We start from the raw sequence: 8,259 nt of genomic DNA on the forward strand, positions 1-8,259 counted from the left end.
GAACGGTTTCCCAATAGACAAGGGACAGGGTCATCAGTTGCAATTGTGGAATAGCGGGTGACAAATTTTTGTATGCATTAACAAACTGCCTATATTGAGCCATTTTGTGTAACCTTATATGGTGTGTGCATATCTCTTCTGCTAGTCCGAGTACAATTATTCGTTAGTGCGAGGAGCTGTGGAGACGCAAGTGTTGGTGTTCTTCCCTTATGCCCATAGAGGCAATACAGGTATGCTCATATCGCTGTTCCCGGATATGCGTTTCAAGTAGGTTATTTTGCACCCATGCTCTTTATGAGGGTGCATGGCGACACTGCAAGTGGAGGATGCATAATGGTGAGACAACGTATCTCGCACCATACCTTCATACCGGGATTGAAGGCTTAAACTAATGTCCATAAACATGTGCTTTAATATTCAAGCATCACCATTCTGTGCCACTCCTCAATGAGAAGTACCATTCTTGTCAGACCCACCAACCCGATTCCCGCCACAATGGCGTCTGGGGTCAAGATAAGATCGGAGGTCATTGATTGTTAGGGCAAATGTAACCAGGGCACGACCTAATGTAGTGCATGGAACAGAGAAGCCTGCTGCACAAGAGGAACTAGTACAAGCATGTCCCACAACATGGCCAAATCTATCTCCTGCAGGTTTGTCGCCTATAAAATTGCCAGTTCGCCTGTTGACCACCCCCCAACCAGATCCCAACACAAGACCCAGGCACTGCACTTGCCTGACAACCTACCCCACCCCCTCAGATGCCCTGGAGCAGCGATACCAAAGCTTTCACTGCGCTCAGGATGAAAGCCCCTCCCAGCAACTTCCAAATACAAGATCTTTGCTCGGTGCCAGAAAACCTGTCCCTCAAACACCCATGTGGCGCATCATTATGGCCTCCAACATTCCAGGCCCTATTCCTACCAATAAACAGCACTCCACATATGCCCTCTCCTCCCCCGACCACTTCACTAAAGTGAATACTGTTTAAGAACCCTCCCACTACCAGCTCCACACTACGCTATACCTAACATTACAAAACATACCACCAGCCAAAAAAAAAGCATTAGGACCCCCCCCCCTCTCCACCAAGTTCCATCTCGGGCAGTAAACACATCCTAGTACAGCCTACTGCAATAATTCAAACACATCCTCGCCTGCATTGTATATACACAGACCAACAAAATACTCCTTGCTATACCCAAGTCCTCCCCATCCTTGTACATGGTTATGTACTTTAGTAATGGACCATGAGCCAGGTGTTGCCATCACGGCACTAAAACAAGCAGTATCCCATTACAAAATCACCCCCATCCTCCAATCCAGAAATCAGTTCAATAAAGTGGCACACAGGCATACCTTGCAGCTAACTTCACTGGTGGCACACAGTACAGCAGCAAAAAGACCAACTGGCAGCTTACCAAAAGTCTGCAAAGAATCCCTTTCTTGCCACGCACCCACTCTCTGGATCTCTAGGGCAAGAAACTCCATCCGATTCCTAGTCCACAGGGTAACAAATATGGACTTGGTCTGCAACGCAAACTTTTTGTTGCCATGCCACTGAGCTCTACCACATCCCATGCCCTGAAAGGTGCTAGATACACCACCATAAATAAGTGTGCACTGAAGTGGGATTAACGGCCACAACCTCATCCATTCTTTGAAACAGGATTTTCACACAGCTGCATGTGAGAATTCAGTCACCTACACCCAAAGTGTCCAAAGGAAATACTGTCTCCATCCACTCCAGGAAAAGGGTCCCCATCTCCAGGGCCACCAACAATACTACAGCACTTCAAAATCTGTAAGGAACTCGCCAATCCTACTAAGTATCCACATCTCTTCCATCCCTGTACTGCACTGGCCCATTTCACAACCCTCTAACTCGTGTCTAAAGCTGTCCACTCTACAAAAGTCTCCTCAAAACAGTTGCTTCCCACAGATGCAAGGACGTCTCCACTCCCTCCTACTTTGTCCGATTTCTGTTACCATTATTATGCAACTGGCTCATTCCCACTTTCCCCTCAAGCACTCACTTGTGCACCACCCCCCACCCAAAAAAAGCCCAGTTAACCACCCTATCGCCACTGCCCCATTCCTGTGCAAACTTATTGAAGATGGTAATTTTGCAACTGACAGCACACCAAATACGCGTCTGCGATCAGAGGCACAGAAACTTCTCCCAAACCTTGAGTACAACACCCCTGGTCTAAAAAAAAATATCTGCCCACTTGAATACCTCACTCTCGCCGCCACTTAGTGTTATATACCTTCCTGCTACAGGCATTCAGTCCTACTGTCAAGCCCCTCCGCATCCCACACGACCTTAAGGTCACACAGCCAATTATTGTCTGCTCTATTCTCCCACCGCTTGTTGCTTAGTGCCACCCATAAACACGTTGTGCTGTACAGTGCACACTATAAACGCTCAAAAATAGAGCCACAGTGTGCAAACAAAGCTTGTTCCAAGGATCTTGCCTGTAAGAAATTTAAATAATTACCAAGGTCACACAAATGCACAGGCAAATATGTAGTATTCAATAGGCATGTCTTTCAGACCTCAATATCTCTGCAACCATTTCCACCAGCTAAAATGGTGGACAGGAAACAATTCATTCAAGTGCATCCCACAGGAATAACAAACCCAAGCCTTTGAAAAACTTCCTACGCCTAGACACATCCATTTGGTCAATACGACGGACTGCAATTAGGAAGCAATGTGCCAGATCAGAAGCCTCTCCCTAGGTTACAGGTAGAAGGGAATCCAACGAAGTACCATTGGGGATTTATACACCCTCCTACCCTAAGCACCATGAGGGTGCTCATAGCAACGTCGATCACAACAGATGTTGCCAAGGACTGTTATCCCAAGTGGTGGTCCCTCCGCGGACCAAAACCACTACAAACAACCGCACTAGGCACCATACACCACCCCACTTATCACATTCTGTGCTTCTTGTAGTGCCAGATAAGCCAATTTAGGCCTACTGGTACTAGGGAGAGCATCATTGACATACTGCATAACAAATTGTTCCGGATAACCACATTGTCATGCTAGGTGAAGTGGAATTCAAATCAGGGGGCATCAAAACAGAACAGCTCCTCACAACCATGTTAATGTTTTGCTACATGGAAACAGTCATAAGGTTAGAAGCTTTACAGGAGAACTCGAAAATACACTGTCAGAAGTGGAACGATTCAGGCCACTGAGCTTCCCATGGCTGAACAGATAACTTCTGTGTTGCTGTAGGACACTGGTGTACAGTTATCTCCATGCATGAAGAAACTGAAAAGACCCAAGCGTCCAGAAAGGGGACCAGTGTATGAAAACACTTTTCCACGAAAAACACTAGGTGCAAGTTCCCACCCTCCCCAACACCGCAACACTTACTCATGTGCTTCATGTACTTAGTTTTCAATATGTAATGATTTACCAGACATGCCAACACTTGCGGGGAAAACAATGACAAGACAAACTAAAACTAGCAGCAAATACTTTATTTACCTACACGAAATAGCAAACAGTAGAGTCCAGTAATTCTGGTGTGCAAACCGCAAATAAAAGCATGGTTAGCATGTTATGCGAGACAGTTAAAAAGCAGCCAACTCCATGTAAGAGTACAGCTCAGGACGGCCTTTTAACACCATAATTAGAAGCGCACGTCTACAACAGGAACTCTTGTGATTCACGGATGACATCTGAAAAAACAAAGCGGGAGATTTTACTAATCGGGCAAGGATTGTGGCTTAACAAGCATCTCTCATACCAAGAAAAATCGAGGGGCGACATAGCTTAGCAGTGCATTTAACCTCGCACTCAATTTTACTCGAGGGAAAAAAAGTATCCGTACAACATTGACAGCAGTATCTCTATCAAATGAATTAGTAAGAAGGTATAATACATGGGTTTACATAATATGCGGTGTGGGCTAGTTATTAGGCTCAATAAAAAGCAAAAATCCTACAGAAAATTGCCCAAGATTTTCACAAAAACACGGCACCCACTTCATGAAAGTAAATTACCATTTGGCAAATTACACAATGTACTGAGCCTCAGAAACAAAAGCTTCAACACTTAATCTCTGACAGGGATAACAAATCATCACAGGCTCAATGTGTTAAGTCCACGCTAGAGACGGCTATATCAAACCTCCACGCACTCACCAGAGTTTCGTTTTTTGTGCCCGGTCATTTTTCGATCAAAGTGAAGAACTGCTACATGTACAGGTCCAGAAGTCACATCTACATAAGAGATAAAGGATGAGAATTTACCTTTAGGACAACCATCCGGGAAGCATCAGTGAGGCCGAAGCTTGTGGATGGAAACGTTAGCCTGTGGTGCAGTGTTACACCTATACATCTTAAGGCAGGTCTGGAATCGGCGAGGTAAGGGTTTTAACCACGGTGAAATAATGTCCTAATAGGGCGTGAGAGGTTCCTCCCCAAACCTAACTGTGCCTCTTTGTCAACACTGCACAGGATATAAGGCTTGGTTACGTGCGTGTGCTACAGCATCAGGGGGCAATACTAAGAGCCAATACGATATGGGGAGCATAAAGTGCGTATTCAGTATCCTAAAAATGAGTGAAAAAACATACGTTTATATCAAAATGAGACCACACCCAAATAAAAATATTTTGCCTCAGAAAATAGTGCTTCCCTTCACGCGAGTTTTCAGACAGGGATAACAAATCATCACAGGCTCATTGACACGGGTGAACATGCGCATGTGTTTGCTAGGAAGGGTGTCGTTCATATAGCACACGGGACTAAGTCCCGCCGCCCCCATTTAACCCAGTACAGGAGATATCAAATGCATGCTTACCTGCCTGATGCCGGATTCTCTGCCAGAACAGCAACACCCGGTGCGGCACAGCCTGAGAACAAAGGACACAAACTTCAAACTTGGTACACAATTCGTGCTTCCACAGAGTGAACGCTAACAATGTCAACTATTTATTTTGATTACGTTGTGTACAATTAGCGGGTTCTTAAACTAGAATAACTGAGTGCACGTTAATATGCGAAAAAACGCGATCCCGAGCATCGGGTTACATACGTGTCGCAGGGAGGTTGAAACACCGATTTTTTTGGCGTGCGGGGGGCGTAGCGGTTAAACGGCACAGTGAGCAGGAGTGCAGAGATAATCCCAACTACACAAGACGCACAATCCATGGCTCCCTCGAAATGTAGTTACACTGTACACCATTAACCCACTGCAAAACTCATACAATCGCTTTAAATTAGGGCCGAGTCATCCAATGGGATGCTGGCATTTGAACCGTTTTGGAGTCATGCATTTAGTGGAAACACGTAAAACACAAAGCATCCTGGTTACTCCGAAATCGCCATACCTTCAAAGCGCGTCGCTCGCTTCCTTGGTCATTTAGATGTTATTGTGCACTCCATTCCATCAGCTCACACGTTTCCTGAAGACATGCAAAGGATGGTATAATAGCACGTAGACGAAGACACCCTACTTGTACTATCATGACACGTGGCTGCGCAGGTTCATGTCGCGTGTACTACGAACGTGGGTGGGGGGTAGGGAGGTGGTCTATCCTACAGTACATCTAGAAGATATTCGCACAAACCTAGGAACATGCTGCTGGGAGTGCATGACAGACCACGGGACAATGGGGGCCGGAAGTTTACAGTATATCTCTGGCTTGAGCATCCCCACACCACAGTATCTCCACCGGCAATTATAAAACTACCACTTACCTAAAAACTAGGCGGCTGCGTCGTATGCAGGCGCAGGGGCCCATTGGAAAGCTTCGCGGCTCCAGACCAGCACTGATCGCTCCTTCCATCTTGCAGCGCAACAGAAGCGAAAAGAACGAGCAAGCGGATTTCCTGCAGATTTAACTCCGCCAGATCTCGTCCATGGTCTCGCGGGACTTGGGGTGACGGGAAATGTAGTTCTAGGTGCTGTTCATTCCGTCCAATGAAAAACTAGAGGGCTAACTACCTGATTACATCAGAAATAGAGGCGTTCGTGGACGCCATGCTGGTGGAATAGAAGCTGCAGCACCCCCAACAATAACTATGGAGCAGACTGTGCAAAATATGTGTTTAACATTTACAGGTTTTCGTTAATGTTTAAATAAACCCACTTAAAAAAAGAGAATATAAGTGTCTTTTTGGGTCAATGGTGAATTTATATTATTATAAAAATCAAGAAAATAATGTAATCAAAGATTGCCCAACGATTTCCACTCTTATAAGTTTTTCAATTTTGAATATACAAAGGTTTTGATAGAGCTGTACCACACATGCCAACATTATCCCTTCAATTCGGGAGACAGAAGTCCAGTCCCGGTTTTAACTTTGCAGTCTGAGACTTGCTGTCCCATATTTGCAATGGGGAAATCCAGGACTACAAGTATCAGAATGCAAAGGTAAAACTAACTGGACTAAAGTCAATCGAAATTAATAGTTAATGTTGGCATGTGATTTCATAGCTCTCAACTCACCCGCTTTTGGCGGGTGTCACCCGCCTTGCAAAGGGCTGACTCACCCGCCAAGCCTCCTGCACGTCCATTCATTCCAATGGGCATCTCACCCGCCAAAAACAAAATCGGGTGATTTCACCCGCCTTTGCGAGACAAATGGTTGAGAGCTATGTGATTTGAGACCACTATGGTGGCATACCTGCATAGCTCTCAACTCACACGCTTTTGGCGGGTGTCATTCACCTTGTAAATAGCTGACTCACCCGCTGGCTTTTTACTCAATTTGTAAAAAGCCTCCTGCAGGCACATTCGTTTCAATGGGCCTCTCACCTGCCAAAAATAAAATCGGGTGTTTTCACCCGCCTTTGCAACATAAATGGTTGAGAGCTATGTACTTGCCAACATTCTGTGACCAAAAAGATGTAGGATTTTTCAAGTTTCAAAAATAATACATAGCATAACAATGACATCACAGGAAAATACAAAACATACATTGTTGGCACCATTGGAGTATTCTAAAATACACAACCCATCAAACAGCACAACATGGAAAGATGTACAAATATTTGAAATGTTTAATTCTGAATGCTAAGTTAACACTGAATTCAATTACCTATCTTCACAGAAGGTAATCGCACAGAACTGGAAGGCAACATTTGCCACTGCTCTGTAGCAGCAGCCTGATTAATACATATTTATTTCTCCAGTGCAAGTTGAACACTGAACGACATGGAGAATGGTACTCTCATCAGTCTGATAGGCAGATGCTGTGTGATGGTGGTACGCTCTGCTACTTACCTTCACCTATGGCTTGTCCCTGCGAGAGTGCAGGCCAGGGTCACATAGCTGTCAGGTCAGTGGATTGGTCTGAGCCCATCACTCGAAGTAATCACCAGCCCACCTCACAGACAGACTAATTAATGTGTTCCATGCTTTGTCCTGGGCCCAGTCTAAGGCAGCCTGCCTTAGAGTCACATAAATTACCTGCCCTTGTATAAAAAGCAGTAGCATCTGTCATCCAAATCTGCAGGCGGTAGGGCCAAAGGCATCCAGACGCTAAAAGGGAGAGCAGCAGACCAAGAAAACCCATTGCATTTTATACTCTACCAAGCGGAGAAACTAAATTAAAACATATATGTTTTCTTCTGAAAGGGAAATAGTCAGCAAGTGTTCTCAAAGATAACAGGAGTGCATTCCACAAGCTGGGGGCTAGAACTGAGAAAGAACGACCGCCCAATCGCTTTCACTGATATTTAGGGATCTTGAGAAGCAGACGGGATGCAGAGCGCAAATTGCTCGCTGGGCAATACCTTTCCAATTTCGTTTTTTAAGTAATGAGGACCAAAATTGTGCACAGCTTGATGGATGACGCAAAGAGTCTTGAATTCAATTCGGGTGGCCACCGGCAGCCAGTTCAAACGGTGCCGTAGCGCTAATGAAGGGGTCAGGCGAGGGACCATCAGCGCCAGTCGTGCTGTCGAATTTTGAAGTACCTGCATCCGTTGGATCTGGTACTTGGGCGGTCCCAGGAAAATAACATTACAGTAGTCCAGGGAGCCCATTATAGTGGATGTCACCAGTGCTGTACGGTTTGCAGGGGGAAGCAATGGAAGAAACTTCCTTAATGCCTTCAATCTTCCGAAACCCACATTACAGATAGCAGAAATCTGAGCCTCTCACGATCCATTAGGGAGGAGTTTTACCCCTAAAACTTTTACTGAAGCACAGGGGACCGTGCAAGGGCCAAGTGACTCAGGCCCATACTGTGAGTTCCAAAGATAATCCATTCCAGGAGGACCCACCA

At 45.4% G+C, this 8,259-nt stretch overlaps 1 long non-coding RNA gene and 2 other non-coding genes across 3 annotated transcripts; all 3 read right to left on the bottom strand.

Moving 5' to 3' along the window:
* Positions 1-3,177: 3,177 nt before the first annotated feature.
* LOC138448246 (small Cajal body-specific RNA 24) lies at positions 3,178-3,307 on the bottom strand. Its single transcript, XR_011260088.1, has one exon. It is a non-coding gene; the product is annotated as a small Cajal body-specific RNA 24 (non-coding RNA).
* Positions 3,308-3,483: 176 nt separating this feature from the next.
* Positions 3,484-5,840, bottom strand: LOC138582919 (uncharacterized). The gene is made up of 5 exons (XR_011305107.1): positions 5,725-5,840; positions 5,355-5,429; positions 4,826-4,877; positions 4,165-4,242; positions 3,484-3,699 (listed from the first exon to the last, which is right to left on the bottom strand). It is a non-coding gene; the product is annotated as an uncharacterized lncRNA (long non-coding RNA).
* LOC138448226 (small nucleolar RNA R38) lies at positions 4,047-4,114 on the bottom strand. Its single transcript, XR_011260069.1, has one exon. It is a non-coding gene; the product is annotated as a small nucleolar RNA R38 (small nucleolar RNA).
* Positions 5,841-8,259: the final 2,419 nt, after the last annotated feature.

This window comes from Ambystoma mexicanum, chromosome 3q, assembly GCF_040938575.1.
Source record: "Ambystoma mexicanum isolate Mex_15411 chromosome 3q, UKY_AmexF1_1, whole genome shotgun sequence".
In the NCBI taxonomy this organism is placed as follows: Eukaryota; Metazoa; Chordata; class Amphibia; order Caudata; family Ambystomatidae; genus Ambystoma; species Ambystoma mexicanum.